The sequence below is a fragment of the Phoenix dactylifera genome, unplaced genomic scaffold (genome assembly GCF_009389715.1).
Source record: "Phoenix dactylifera cultivar Barhee BC4 unplaced genomic scaffold, palm_55x_up_171113_PBpolish2nd_filt_p 000092F, whole genome shotgun sequence".
NCBI classification, from domain to species: Eukaryota; Viridiplantae; Streptophyta; class Magnoliopsida; order Arecales; family Arecaceae; genus Phoenix; species Phoenix dactylifera.
The window spans coordinates 525,931-542,801 of NW_024067680.1; the positions used below are offsets into that span (position 1 = coordinate 525,931).

General features: G+C 41.3%; 1 long non-coding RNA gene across 1 annotated transcript; it reads right to left on the minus strand.

Annotated features, from left to right (window-relative positions):
* Positions 1 to 9,294: 9,294 nt before the first annotated feature.
* On the minus strand, positions 9,295 to 14,770 carry LOC120104744. The gene is made up of 2 exons (XR_005507118.1): positions 14,713 to 14,770; positions 9,295 to 9,486 (listed from the first exon to the last, which is right to left on the minus strand). It is a non-coding gene; the product is annotated as an uncharacterized LOC120104744 (long non-coding RNA).
* Between the last annotated feature and the right edge of the window lie 2,101 nt (positions 14,771 to 16,871).

A 16,871-nucleotide genomic window follows, 5' to 3' on the forward strand; every position in this document is an offset into this window, starting at 1 on the left:
TGCCTTCCACTGTCTCATCTAACTCTTTAAAGACATGTTTGTGCCCACACATATGATTGCTTGCACCGGTATCCAAGTACCATTTATTCTCATTGGAGGCTTCTTCTCCCTTCTCTACTAGTAGTAGCACACCATTTTCTCCTTCCTCCTTCCTTGCATAGTTGGCCTTCTCATGCACTTGGTTATTCTTATTATGGTAACATTCTGAGGAAAAATGACCATATTTGCCACAAATAAAGCATTTAACATTTCTTTTCATACCTTCGTCCTCCTCTTGGGAAACCTCCTTGCCTTTTTCCGTCTTGAGTGCTTTCTTCATTTGATGGAAATCCTGGGCCTCCTCTTCCTCTGCCACATCCAAAGGAACCTCATCCTTGTCCACGGCCTCGTCCATGATGATATCCACGGCTGTAACCATGACCATAGTTTTTATGTTTGTCCTCGTCAGTTGGGCCTTCCTTCTTCTCACTGATGGTGAGCTTGCTTTTCAGGGCTTGCTCCAAAGGTTCTTCTTTTCGCAACAAGATCCTCTGCTCATGGGACTTGTAGAGAACCCATTGAGTCATCAACTGTCATAGTATCCATATGTTTGGACTCTTCAATTGCTATCACAACATTGTCAAACTTTTGATCCAAGGATCTTAGGATCTTCTCCACCACACGCTTGTCCTCTATATTCTCACCATTTCTCCTCATTTGGTTTACAATAGATAGAGCCTTTGTGAAGTAATCCGAGATGGATTCTCCTTCCTTCATCTTCAAAGTCTCGAACTCGTCTCTCAATATTTGGAGGCGCACCTTCTTCACTTTCTCAACACCCTTATGGGCTTTCTCGAGGATCTCCCATGCTTGCTTTGAGTTGGTAGCACCAGCAATCTTCTCAAAGCGGCTTCATCTAAGCCTTGATAAATGAAGTAGAGAGCCTTCTTATCTTTCTTCAAAAGTCTCTCGTTATTGTGCTCTATCTCCGTCTTCTTCATAGCCTTTTTCGACTATGTCCTAAATATCTTGAGATCCAAGTAACACCTTCATTTGGATACTCCAATTCTCATAGTTGGTATTGGTGAGACGAGGAATAGGAAGCACCCCGGTAGCCAAAGCTCTGATACCACTTTGATAGAGTATGCAATGGTGGTGGAAACACAAGAATATGGAGAGAAAAATACTTTATATAAGATAATGGAGTAGTACAACTTTTCTTCAAGGAGGAATACAACTTTACTTACAAGCCCTCTCTATCTTTCGCTCCTTTCTTTTTTTTCCCTCAATGCATTCTTCTTCAAAATAGCCACATATTTATAGGCACTAGAAGTGATCTTTTAACTTCCCTAATAAATACATCATTATGTAACCTTTTAGATTTTTCATATGACCCTTGGATTCTTCATATGACCCTTTGGATTCTGAATATGATCCTTTGAATTCTTCAGCATAATTAAGTTTATCAACTTCCAACAGTCCTCCCACAAGTTGTCAGTCTGAGTTTGCTACATCTAGAAGCTCCGATCTATGAATAGGATGAGAATTGACCCGCAGCCAATCAATTAGAAGGTGGTATGATTGATATCATGGAATCTCTGCATTCTATCATGAAAATACTGAATGATGTATGGACTAAAAAATAGTTAGAAATACTGACAAGAAATTTTCATGAGACTGATAAATCAAACAAGAAGTAGAACAGTTAAGCAATATGAAATCTTTACCCCAACTTTATTAGTCATTCTATTTCACATGAATGAAGCTAGATATTAGAGAATCTAGAGGGTCTACCTTTGCCATGGTAATGGTTAAACTACTTGCAGAAAGTATCTCGAGATTTTGCATGGAGGAAGATCTAGGTTTCTCTCTGCAATAAAAGCGGCTGACTTGGTGTGCAATATATTATGGCCTCGTTTCCCAGCATGAGAACAACAGATGACTTGGTTGGTTGATCATTTGGACGGTCCTGAACACACAAGAGCCCAACATGTATGCATCTGAGCACTTCATCATGCACACGACTCCATATAGATGGGTCTGCACAAGATCCTTTGCATTGCCTTCGTTCCATAGTTTCCATGCCAGAATCATTTAAAATACAAGATCAATTTGGAATCTCATGTCTGAACGTCATTAAACATAAAAAACAACATTGTTGTTCACAAACAAGCGAAGAATTGTCATCGGGAGACAGAAAGCTACTTTCACTTGCATAAGCTAGCAGACTGGGAGAGTCCATAGTCAGGATGAAAGCCACTGTTCCTTGAACTGCTCACAATCTCTAAGATCAACACTCCAAAGCTATAGACATCAGATTTCATAGAAAAGAGCACTCCCATTGCACATTCAGCCGACATATAGCCACTGCATAAATGTGCAGATTTAATAAGAAACTGAATTCAAAAGAGACTTCAAATGAAGCATGCCCAAGAATTTGTTGAGATTTGTTTCTCAATGAACTTTGAAGGGATAAGAAAAAAGGAAACAAAAAAAATGAAATATGGCCACCCATCTTTTTACATCAGAAACAGGTGGGGGCAGGCGGGATCTATACGTAGGTTGTGAGGACTCGTGTGGGCGTGTGTTTTAAGCCCTGTTTGGGAGAGCTGTTGGAAGTAGAGCTATCTGAAGTAGAGCTGTTATAAAAAGTTGTTTGCTGTTGGTAACTACATTCGTAAAGTGCTGTGATACTTTGTTTTGTGTTTGGTAAACAAACTGAGAAACACTACAAAAGAAGGAAGAACTCCCGACGCTTTTTTTGTCTCCACCGACGCTTATAAGCGTCGGCGAATTCCCAGCCCACGCTTCGCAAAAGCGTGGGTCCAAACGTCGGGCAGGTGGGCGTGGGTCCGGTTTTTGCCGAGGCTTTCTCTTAGCGTCGGCAAAAACAGGACTTTCCCGACGCTAATGAAAGCGTCGGGAAAATACTCAACGCCGACGCTTATAAGCGTCGGCGTTAGCAACCTGTTTTTTTAAAAAAAAATTAAAACAGAAAGAGGGGAACCAGGCCATGGCCGCCATGGACGACGGCGAAACCCTTCCTCGTATAGCCCTGGCAAAAATCTTCCGCCATGGACGACGGCAATGGGCGACATGGGACATCATGGTATGGCGCCCATGGGCGATATGGGACAAGGCATGGGCGATATGGGACACGGGATGGACGACATGCACATGACTTTCTCCTGGGGCAAGAACGCCTAGATCCTCTTCTCTGGTTGGCCGGGCGATAGGGGCGGCATATATGCCCTTGCGCTCATCGTCGTCTTCGTTCTCGCAGTCCTCCTCGAGTGGTTCAACTACAGCCGGGTGATCAGCCCTCGATGGAGCCGTGTGGTGGCTGGGCTGGTTCAGACGGCGATCCGGAGGAGCCCTCGAGTGCCCCTGCTTCGAAGCCCAGGCGGCGGCGGATTAAAAGAAATTAGGGGAGAACGGGTGGGGTCTCCAGCGTGGGATTAAAGAAGAACGGCGGATGGTGGGTGGGCGGATGGAGCGGCAGAAAAAGGAGGGATCGGCGGGAGCGGCTGGGTGAAGAAGGAGGGACCTCCGACGACGCTTTAAAGCGTCGTCGTCTCTAAGATCGGGGGAGCGGCTGGGTGAAGGAGGGATCGGGGGAGTTGGGCCCCTTTTGGCCTCCGACGACGCTTTAAAGCGTCGTCGTATCTTTTGGCCTGCGACGACGCTTTAAAGCGTCGTCGTATCCAAATTTCACCCGACGCTAAAACAAAGCGTCGTCGAGTTTCGACCCCGCTCGGTTTTCGCCGACGCTTTTTGATAGCGTCGGCGGGGAAGAGTCGGCAAAACCATAATTTTTTGTAGTGAAAGTACTTTTGTATGACAAAATTACCATAAAGGACATTGCATAGTATTATACAAACAGAACATAATAAAACATAACATAAATTAATACATAAATATACGATATAGTATAATATTATTGTAATATAAAATAATATTATGTTAATATAGCATAATAGTAATATAATTATTAGAGTAAATTATATTTGGTAATATAACATAATATTAAATTATTTAACATAACATATTAATGTATTATGATATAATGTAATATATATTATATTATAGTATAATACAATAATAAAAGTATAAAATATTATAATTATTAGTATAAATTAATTTCTCATAATATAACATAATATTAAATTATTTAAAATAACATATTAATGTATTATAATGTAATGTAATATAATATAATATTATAGTATAATACAATAATAAAAGTATAAAATATTATAATTATTAGTATAAATTAATTTTCCATAATATAACATAATATTAAATTATTTAAAATAACATATTAATGTATTATAATGTAATGTAATATAATATAATATTTATAGTATAATACAATAATAAAGGTATAAAATATTATAATTATTAGTATAAATTAATTTTCCATAATATAACATAATATTAAATTATTTAACATAACATATTAATGTATTATGATATAATATAATATGATATTATATTTATAGTATAATACAAAAATAAAGGTATAAAATATTATAATTATTAGTATAAATTAATTTTTCATAATATACATAATATTAAATTATTTAACATAACATATTAATGTATTATGATATAATATAATATGATATTATATTTATAGTATAATACAAAAATAAAGGTATAAAATATTAAAAAAATAATAGATTGATTTTGGAAGGTACGGAAATGGATTAAAATTTTTTCTTCTAAAATGTGGTTCAAGAGATGTATACAAAAATTGAAAAGAAAAATATCTTTTCTTACGGAAGGGAGTCTGACGGTTAGGGTTCTTGGCTCCAGCAGATTTTAGGTTTATAAAAGGACAAGCTATGTAATTATTATATTTTAATATGGGCATTTTTGTCAAAAATAACAGCCTTTCCTAAAAAAGCTGAAACAGGTTCCTCCCAAAAGCTCCAAATTGGAGCTTCCTCCCAAAAGCTGTTTTCAGCTTTCCGCAAAAGCTGAAACAGCTTTTTGAAAAATTTACCAAATACAGTTTTTCATCTAAAAGTACTTTTGGAGGGCCAGAAAGCATCGGTTATTTGCTGTATAAATCTTGGGTACTTATACAAGATGAAGGAACCCAAATAATAACTTTCGATAAGCCATTTTGGGTGAGATCCTGGGTTGTTACAAATGATATCAGAGCGGATCCGGCCCATAACCTATGTGGAGTAGGAGACACTGCAGCACAGATCTATTGGAGCTAACCACGGGCTGATCGTGGTGTTTGTTATTAGATTCGAATGGATTTGAACCCTTAGTCTGACGAGGACGTTAGGACTTGAACGGGGGAAGTATGTGAGGACCCGTGCGGACGTGTGTTTAGTGCCACATCGGTTATTTGCTAAGTAGATCTTGAGTACTTATACAGGATCAAGAACCCAAATAATACCTTCCGGTTAGCCATTTTGGGTGAGGTCCTGGGTTGTTACATAGGTTATGCATGCAAAAGATCTCTTCATTATATTTGTTAGAAATTTTAAATAAGCATTGGAGTGCTTAGAATACTCACTATGTTCCAGCAACATGATTAGTAATTGCTTCATTCTGGTCGCCACCAAAGATCCACTACAAGAAAATCAGGCATTGCCGATGCATTTCATTGTATATACCGATGCGTATAAGCATCGGTAGTTTTATTCCTGACACTTTCTAAAACGTTGCAAAAGCATTGGCAATGTAAGCATCAAAAATCAACTTGCCAATGCTTGTTGAAAGCGTCGCCAATTGCCGACGCTTAAAAGCGTCGGTAATGCATCTTTTAACAATGCTATAAAGCGTCGTAAGAATTAATTTTTTTTTATAAAAAAATATTTTAAAAAAAATTAAAACTCTTTATACATTTACCAAACACATACACAACAAAAGTCATATAAATACATATATCACAATCAAACGAATCATTCGAAATATTCATATTGTCAAATATGATTATATTTACATTGCCAATTTACATTTACAATATACCAAAAACATAAAAAATATATATATAAAATTTTTAAATAAATAGTCTAAGAGCTATCATGGGTCGATGGCATCATCATCATCATCATTTCTACGAATAGATGAAGTATCCGGAACGTATAAGAAAAGATAGAAACTTTAGAAGATAAGAATACGAAAATCATTAAAATCATACAAAAATACATCATAATTGTATAAAATATTCAAATAGAGATAGTTATTTACCTGAGGAGGGGCAAACCTATGCAACATAGATGCAATCTGGTCAAGCTGAGCCCTCAAAGATTGTATCTTTATCTGATAGCTCTGCCTCAACTCCTCCATATCTGTATGATAGGTGTGCCTCTTCTCCCCATTTTTGTATGATAGGTTTGCCTCATCTCCTCCATCACTGTATGATGGCTCTGCCTCTCTCTTCTATCATTGCCTTTAGACTACAAATCTCTATAGTGCTACTAGTTTGTCTGACATCTTGAGTATATCTGCTCACTGCAAACAACTGAGTGGGAGTAACTCTAATGCCATAACCTCTCACTCGACCATTAATGCTCCAGGCCTATCAATTCGGTGAACACCGGAGCTTCAACGTGATTGGTCTCACCGGATAATGATGACACTCCGACACGTTCTAAAATAACAGATATAGCCCCTATCCATTACTACTGGGGGATGACCGATCTTAAAGGTGTAGACTTATGTTGTCATAATATTGCCCACGTTTCTTCTCTTAGGTTCAATTGCTAGCCTGATGCCAATCAAGTCATCAGTCAAATACTTATTTAGTCTTCCTTAATCCTACATTTAACTATAGGATCCCTTTTTCGTTACCTCCGTCTATAGATCCCCATGATTCTATAGAGCAGTCTTCGGTCTTGCCCTTCAAGCGGGCACAAAAATAAAAGTTATGTTTCTTGAGAATTCCAATTTCCTCATACTAAATCGATTCACCCAACAAAGAGGAAGGATTAGCTGATTCTAAACAATATGTAGCAGAATGTGTTATGGCGCATAATACTAGCTCTCAATAATAGAAACAAGTCTTTTGACATGTTTTGCTGCTAAAGTCGAAGATGCCATATATCACTCTATAGATAGCCTTAGAATAGTGGCCACTTTACTTGTAACTACTTCATCAATCTCTGGACATAGCAGTATTATGGTAGCTATATGATTGTCCCACTGGGTATGCCACAAAACTTGTTTGGCACATGACTTTTCTCACCGGCTAAGGATAAGCATGCTAGAAAGTTTGTTTGACAAGTCCTCATGGCAAGGGGTAAATAAGTGCACCAGCATGCCACCGGCATTAGAGTAGTTGGAAAGAGGGCCACCGGCATTAGAGTAGTTGGAAAGAGGATAATTAAAGGAGGATATGAGAGTAGCATAGGTCCAGGATCTATTGATGTGTCCAAGCTTCTTTCTTCTAATTATAATTTGATATTTATAAGCGACTCCTCTTAATTGGTAAGATAGTTGCCATAGGCCCACAGCTCATCTTAGATACTTATTCTTGCTATTTATGTGTTACATAACCTAGAATTGCCACAAATAATAGGTAGCACCACCCGTCCTCTCAAGTCATGGGTAGTGGAAAGATCTGACTATTCATTGTGGACATTTTATTCTTGTTTGCCACATACGGGCCACTATAGCCATGTATGATAGGTAGTTCGACCATTTCTCACATGCATCGTTGGCGATAACTGTCGGCCAACCACCAATTTTGGACCACTAAGATCTCGTCCTAGACTAATAAATCTCACCCTCTTAATTTACAGTAACTTGGCTTGAACCCCTGGTATTTTAGCCTGCACACTAGTGTTCCAGCCTGAAACCTTAGTATGTCGACGTACATCTTACTTGGTGTATTAGTCTGCATCCTTGGTATTTCGGATTATACCTTTGGTGTTTTGGTCTGAAACTTTAGTACTTCAGCCCAAACTCTTAGTATTTCGGCCTATTTGACATTTCATAGGAGGCTAGCACATAACTATCGTTTAGGGTGGGAGCAAAAGGATTCATTCCGAGTGGTTGGAGCTTCTTGGGTGAAGGAGGAGATGATGAAGTGTAATATGATCTTATCGTGGGGTAAGATTGAGGAGAGGGGGAATTATTATGCACGGGCCCAGAATATGAGTGCTTGTAGCTTATCCCATTATCATTTTAGCTGTGGGTCAAATTGTAATTTAGGCTTAAGTTGTAGCAGGCCTTTGGCTTTACCTATAGCTTGTGATGAAGTAGCAAGCTTTCGAACACCAAATCTGGGTGGTCCTTTCAACTCAACCTATAGGTAGGTTGAGTGCCCTATTCAAACACATCTGAAGCAAAGCTCCGATAGGTTTCCGTAGATAAATTGTTATCAAAAAACAAAGTCAACATCTTGAATTCATCAGCCAAGTTTCAGTGGTTTGGCATTATCATTCCATACAAAAACACGGGCATAGCCAACTCCCCAGCGCTGATCGGTTGAGACGCCCATGATCATCGGTTGCCTGGCTGCCGCTGCAAAATGTCAGATTATCGATTTCCTCCGGTATCACGTCCGGCCTCCATGGTTCAAGGCTAGGAGTTGGCCGGAGATAATCCACGGACCATTCGACAGCACTGTGAGCATCTCACCTTCTATTTCAAAGTGGGATATATAGTGGTCCTCTGCCATGGCAAAGAGCTCCATAGAGTTTGGGGGCCGATCCTTCTCCTTGAATTCCTTGGAGATCAAGTCCACAGGGATTCAACCGCCAGTTTTCCCACTTCTACCGCTCCTCCCTCAACTCCGCTAGCATCACAAACTGGATGGAAAAGTGGTCTTGTAAAGTAGCTATTTCCTTCTCTATTATTTTTCGTACCAGCAATTGGGTCAGCGATGGCCTCGAAGAGCCCTTTTCCAAGGTCCATCTTACAGACCCAACTCCTGGTGGAGACGAGGAGCCTTCGCTGCCATGCACCGATTCCATGAGCTACATCCTCAACCTCTTTCCAAGTAGTATCTCCCCTCTCCTCTATCTCCGATGCGTCAAGATCGCCTCCCCATCTTAGAATCGGAGGAGGATTCGATCTCTAGATGCTGCAAATCTGCCTCTCTCCACTGCACGGCGACTCCCTCCTCTCAAGTTTTGGAATTTATTGAACAACCAAACATATTATGGGGAGTATTAATCCGTAAAAAGGATATACTCTTTCCATCCAAAGGAACTGCATGTTGAAAAATGCAGAGCAGCATCCAAATTGTCATGCCCCGAACCCATCACCCAGGTCCGGCACGCGACCGGCCGCATGAGCCCTAGAGCAATACTCTAAAGATCATGCAAGGCCTAAGATAAACAACAATTCCAATAAATCCATAACTAATTAATTAACTCAAATTGACAATTCGACATGTTTAAATAAACGATCGGTTTAATTACAAGATTTTCAAATGTCCAACAATAAAAGATAAGCTGCTTCTATCTATCTAGCAGTCAGACTACATGCTGATCTCATTTCTCGTCCCACCCGATGGACTCTACAAATCCAGTGCCTCTGAAAAAGAAAGAAGAAGGGGTATGAGCTTTTCCAGCCCAGTAAGAATCCCAACAGCCACACACAGTAATAATAATAAAATAATCAAAACATCAAATAATATCATTTCATCATTTCAAAGGCTCAACAAATAACAAATATATACATAACCATTTTGTATACATAAATCCTTTTTCACATTATATGATCCATTCACGTTATACTCTGATTCCCAAGTCTTCAGACTTTTCACTTCTGGCGTTGAACTAACCAAGTTCATGACCCAGTCCAAAACTGCACAAATCCCACGCATAAGCTCGGGGCAGCTATCCCACGCGTAAGCCCGTGGAGGCTATCCTACGCATAAGCTCGTAGAGGCTATCCCACGCGTAAGCCCGGGGAGGCTATCCTACGCATAAGCTCGTAGAGGCTATCCCACGCATAAGCCCGTGGAGGCTATCCTACGCATAAGCTCGTAGAGGCTATCTCATGACAAGGTTAGTCCAACCCATTTTACATGTCTAGTTTTACATGTTTAATCACATTTCAATCACGTCACATATTTTTATAATTTCTCAAAAATATGTTATTCCTTTCCAATTTAATTATTCCAATACTTTCATAATAAACAAAATGCACACCTCATAGTGTCATACAAGCTCAAAAACAAATAGCAACATGCTGATAAAATATATCCAACGATAAATCCAATATATGCATAAATAAAAGTGCTCAGATGTAGGGATTCTTACAGGAATTGTAGACTGACTCAAATACAGATCCAAATCACAACCTACGCGCTGGGTGCTGAGTCCCCTGATCAAAATCTCCTGGCACCGCTGACTTTTCCCCTACAACATCAATTATATTTCACAGACTAAATTATTCAATATTTAAATATTCTAAAATATAATTCACATCTACTATGGGGTCCATCACCAGGTTCCAAAACATCTCAATCCCTCAAATCTAGGGCAGTCGGGGTGGCCCGACTCCCACCCTGTACCACCGGTCTATGTCGTCGCCAACCGTGGCCGCTGCCATGCCGGCGATGATGGCCGGTCCCGGTGAAGAGACCAAAAGAAAGGGATGATCCCTCTCTCTTCATGGTTGAGAATACATCTCCCTCCCTCAAATCCTTTTTGATCCAAGGGCAACAACCATGGTGGCTGTGCCCTCTCCTTCCCCAACTCGACAACCCCATTGGCCGAACCATCGCCGGCCGCCACTATTGCAGTTGCCGGCGATGGGGGCCGGCCAAGAGAAAGAGAGAAGAAGAGATCTCCTCTTCTATCTCTTCTTCTTCTTCCTCCCAAGAACAGGCATGATTTTCCTCCCCCTCCAACATCAACAGATGGACTTCTTTCCTCCCTTCCCCCTCCCCCTTCATCCACGGAAGAACATGGTGGCTCGGCCTTCACCCGACGGCAGCCACCTCTCCATCGTCGCCGGCCGGCGGCCAACCGACGAGAGGAAGAGGGGAAGAAGGTTGAACCACAAGGAGAAGACCTCGGTTCACCATCCCCATCCACAACAAACCCTAGGAACTCATCTCCAACCCTCACACAGATCCGATCAACCCCCTTCCCGCCATGGATCTCGGCCAACCGGTGGCCGGCGGCAGCAAAAATTCGGAGGAGAGAAGCCGAAACAGGGGTACCCTGTTTCGGACTCTATCCCCGACGATCCGCCGGCCAAAATCCCACCCACACGACCCAAAACTAAGCAATGAAGCGCAAAGGGCTTACCTCAGTCCGACGGGATGCTCCGGCGACCCTTCCAGCGAGGAATCGGTGGAGAAATCCGTGAGTAAACACATGGATCCGAGGCCTCTTTGTGCGATTGGTGGGGATCCTCATTATCCTTCTTGACCGGCCGGCTCACGAGATCCGCCGCCTTCCCGGCGCTCAAACTCCCCCCGACGATCGGCCTCCTCCGGCGATCGCCCTCTCTAGCGCCGCTGCCCCCCCCTCTAACGCCCTCTTTGTGTTTCCCCTTCCACGATCGTGCCTAGGGCACAATCGTATTTGATAGATGGGCCCGACTTCTTCGGGCCGGCCCATCAATCCACATATTTTTTCTTTTTCTGGGTTCTCACATTCTCCCCTCCTAAAAAAATTTCGTCCGCGAAATTAACATACCTGAAGTCTCAAGCTCTAAAAATATGTATCCATCATATCATCCCTGAGATCTCAAATAGTCTCCCTCTCGGAGTACCTACTCACAAGATTTTGAGATACAAAAATCACAGCATCTCAAAACTTGATCCTTTCCATTTACCACACGTAGTAAGTTTTTTTTTTTATCTTCTTCAAAAGAATTCCAAACTCCCAACCTTGGATTAAAATGCCATAATTATATCCCAAGAAAATTAATTTCTCTTGATTCTACATTAAGATCATAATTAACTTAACAGAAATAGGAGAAATCTTTAGTATCAAATGCTCTTAATATTCTATAATCAATTTTCTTTTCTTAACTTTGCCTGTGATTAAATGATCAATCTTTATCCTAGAAAAACCGCAAACCTGTTCAAATAAGTATATTAACAATGTCAGAGCTAGGAGTCGAAGAACTATGTTAAATCATTCTAGGCCCAAGCTTAATCACAGAGCTATCAATCCATCAACGCTAAATTTGAGATGCCCCAAAATTATTCTTAAAATTATCAAAAATAGGAGAGCCCACAACTACTTCCAGTAGACAAAGAATCAACAATATTCGCCTCTACTAGAAACTAACTCAAGTGTTCCATAATAATACCTTTCAGATCAAGGTATTGTTATTATTATTATTTTTTTAATCGGTTTCAAAATAACTCAAACCACTACACTTCCACTGCGCACTCTGATATAATCCATTAAATGCTCTAAAGCCTCTAAAGATTTATGACCAAAACATCACTTTGCACTAGGAGTAAGAAAATTCAAATTTCAAAACTTTAATTGAGCAGAACCTCCAGATCTCTTTGTCCTCAATTTATGTAGAGTATACTAACCATAACTAACCTTCAAGGCATTAATCAAGTTTATGGTCACTACATGATCTTCACAACCATTTTAGAATTCAAAATATCTAAGTTTAATTTAAAATAAGTTAACCGTGGATTTCCTCAGCAATTCGATTAAACAATCTACGTTGATCTTCTTTCCAAAAGATTTACTTCAAATTCAATGGTTTAGAAGTCATTGAGCCAATACACTAGAATTTAACTCGATCGATCTCCAGATCTTCCTTCACCAAGATTCTTAACATCCATCAACAATGCTATATATGATAATTCATGTAAGCATCTCATGACCGAAGTCTCTACTCAATATGACATTTATTAGTGGCTTCATCAACAATGACAAAAGATCCCTGCTCAAATCTTAAACCTAGGCTTGAGTTTTAAATTAACACATCAAATAGTCTTCTACAATTATAAGTAAAATCCAGTAGCCCAATCCAAACATGAGAATTCAAATAATTAGAATTCTCCCATCAATATGCATACTCTATGGCCTCAAAATAATCAAATACATCCATAGAAAATAGACCTATTTGCAATATCCAACATGCCAACACCAGATATAATCCACATACATTTTCAACTTCGAAGAACGTTCCTTTCAATATTATGAAATCTCCTTAGCTTACTCCAATACTAAATCAACGTACAAATCCCACTCTAATAATTAGCAGCAAAACCAAAAGTATGATCACATCAAAACCCACATCAAATTTGAACTTTCAAATCATTTAAATAATATCTGAACATGGTATACTCGATATGCCATTGTTGACCTACACTTATCTTAGGTCAAACCTCTCTTATCATGATCAAAGACAATTTATACTTTCCTTCCGTATGCATCGAAAATCAAACCGATGCATACATTTTATCACAATGCCCAGTGATCTTACAGCTTAAGCACTGAATTTAATTGTCATGTCCAAAGTGATCATAACCTTAAGCTATGATATATTTCTGTCACGATCCCTAGTGATCTTAAACATATGCTTAGATTCCAACTGGTCACATTTTCCAATAATCTTAAACCTCAAACTTTAATGCCACTAAGGCCACAGTCCCTAGTGGTCTTAAACCTTAGATTATAATATCATTCTTGTTACAATCTCAAGTGATTATAAATCAAATCTCTGATAATTTTTCTATCATAATTCTCCACTGATACTCACCTGAACATAAACCCTAGGATACCTTAACTTTAAGCTCTGATACCACTCTATCACGCTCCGAACCCAGCACCCGAATCCGGCCACGCGAAAAGGCCGCATGAGCCCTAGAGCAGTGCCCTAAAGATCATGCAAGGCCTAAGATAAACAACAATTCGATAATTCCACAGTTAATCACTTAAATCAAATATATAAATCCAACATGACCAGATAATCAAATTGGTTCATTTACAAAAGCTTTCAATATTCATTGATATCCAGATAGACTAAGCAACTAATGACTCTCATACTCGCACTCTGCGCTCATCCTATCCATGTCTATGCATCCTGCAACTCTGGAAAAAAGAAAGAAGAAGGGGTATGAGCTTTTCCAGCCCAGTAAGAATCCCAACAGCCACACACAGTAATAATAATAAAATAATCAAAACATCAAATAATATCATTTCATCATTTCAAAGGCTTAACAAATAACAAATATATACATAACCATTTTGTATACATAAATCCTTTTTCACATTATATGATCCATTCACGTTATACTCTGATTCCCAAGTCTTCAGACTTTTCACTTCTGGCGTTGGACTAACCAAGTTCATGACCCAGTCCAAGACTGCACAAATCCCACGCATAAGCTCGTGGCAGCTATCCCACGCGTAAGCCCGTGGAGGCTATCCTACGCATAAGCTCGTAGAGGCTATCCCACACGTAAGCCTGGGGAGGCTATCCTACGCATAAGCTCGTAGAGGCTATCCCACGCATAAGCCCGTGGAGGCTATCCTACGCATAAGCTCGTAGAGGCTATCTCATGACAAGGTTAGTCCAACCCATTTTACATGTCTAGTTTTACATGTTTAATCACATTTCAATCACGTCATATATTTTCATAATTTCTCAAAAATATGTTATTCCTTTCCAATTTAATTATTCCAATACTTTCATAATAAACAAAATGCACACCTCATAGTGTCATACAAGCTCAAAAACAAATAGCAACATACTGATAAAATATATCCAACGATAAATCCAATATATGCATAAATAAAAGTGCTCAGATGTAGGGATTCTTACAGAAATTGTAGACTGACTCAAATACAAATCCGAATCACAACCTACGCGCTGGGGTGCTGAGTCCCCTGATCAAAATCTCCTGGCACCGCTGACTTTTCCCCTACAACATCAATTATATTTCACAGACTAAATTATTCAATATTTAAATATTCTAAAATATAATTCACATCTACTATGGGGTCCATCACTAGGTCCCCAAACATCTCAATCCCTCAAATCTAGGGCAGTCGGGGTAGCCCGACTCCCACCCTGTACCATCGGTCTATGTCGTCGCCAGCCGTGGCCGCTACCACGCCGGCGATGATGGCCGGTCCCGGTGAAGAGACCAAAAGAAAGGGATGATCCCTCTCTCTTCATGGTTGGGAATACATCTCCCTCCCTCAAATCCTTTTTGATCCAAGGGCAACAACCATGGTGGCTGTGCCCTCTCCTTCCCCAACCCGACAACCCCATTGGCCGAACCATCGCCGGCCGCCACTATTGCAGTCGCCGGCGATGGGGGCCGGCCAAGAGAAAGAGAGAAGAAGAGATCTCCTCTTCTATCTCTTCTTCTTCTTCCTCCCAAGAATAGGCATGATTTTCCTCCCCCTCCAACATCAACAGATGGACTTCTTTCCTTCCTTCCCCCTCCCCCTTCATCCACGGAAGAACATGGTGGCTCGGCCTTCACCCGACGGCAGCCACCTCTCCATCGTCGCCGGCCGGCGGCCAACCGACGAGAGAAAGAGGGGAACAAGGTGGAACCACAAGGAGAAGACCTCGGTTCACCATCCCCATCCACAACAAACCCTAGGAACTCATCTCCAACCCTCACACAGATCCGATCAACCCCCTTCCTGCCATGGATCTCGGCCAACCGGCGGCCGGCGGCGGCAAAAATCCGGAGGAGAGAAGCCGAAACAGGGATACCATGTTTCGGACTCTATCCCCGACGATCCGCCGGCCAAAATCCCACCCACACGACCCAAAACTAAGCAATGAAGCGCAAGGGGCTTACCTCAGTCCGACGGGATGCTCTGGCGACCCTTCCGGTGAGGAATCGGTGGAGAAATCCGTGAGTAAACACATGGATCCGAGGCCTCTTTGTGCGATTGGTGGGGATCCTCATTATCCTTCTTGACCGGCCGGCTCACGAGATCCGCCGCCTTCCCGGCGCTCAAACTCCCCCCGATGATCGGCCTCCTTCGGCGATCGCCCTCTCTAGCGCCCCCCCCCCCCCTCTAACGCCCTCTTTGTGTTTTCCCTTCCACGATCGTGCCTAGGGCACGATCGTATTTGATAGATGGGCCCGGCTTCTTCGGGCCGGCCCATGAATCCACATATTTTATTTTATTTTATTTTTTTCTCTGGGTTCTCACACAAATCAACTGTGTAGAATAAACACTTAAAAGCTATGCAACATTGTGTTGCTATGCTAGGATATACTCACAGCTATGATTGTTTATTCTTTGTGGTCGTGTCCAACTATAATAAGATGCACAGGGCTGAATAACAATATGCCGTCTACCTTCTCAACTGGAACGTGCGCTCTTGCTATTGCCGCATCTCTTCTCCTTGCTGCAGTCGGATGTCTTCACAAATAACCCAAAGATGCCCAGTGCAGAATGACCTCACGGTACTACTTTCACAGTGTCTTCTTCAAAATGTGCTCAATTCTTGGCCACTACTTGGTTTTCTTTACATTCGTAGGCTAATAAGATTGCATACCAGATCAAAAAAACACTGAAAAGAGCTCTATCCACAAAATGTCGCCCTGAGTTTGCTCAATCAAGAAGCTTTGATCCTGGAATGACAGACAAGGATGGGCAACAAACCAATCAATTTGGTAGAATGCAGTATGTTGGTCTCATTGTGAGATACGGGCCCATGCCCCTTTTTGGAAGGGGCCAGAGCAGGGGATCGCAATCGCGATCCCCCTCCGGCTTCTTCGGGCGCAGCGGGGGCGGAGGCGTCGCGAAGATTCCGTGATTGCTCCGCATTCACCCCGCGGCCGCACGAGCGGCTGCTGATTTTGCTCCACCGCCGTGATTCCCGCGGCAGAGAGCTGTTGAAATGGGGCAATAAAACCCCCATTCTTCCACCTCCGGAGATCACCCGAGCCCTCCTCCGACTCCTCCTCTTCCTCTCCTCCCTTCTTCTCCTCCCTCTGCTCTTGCTTT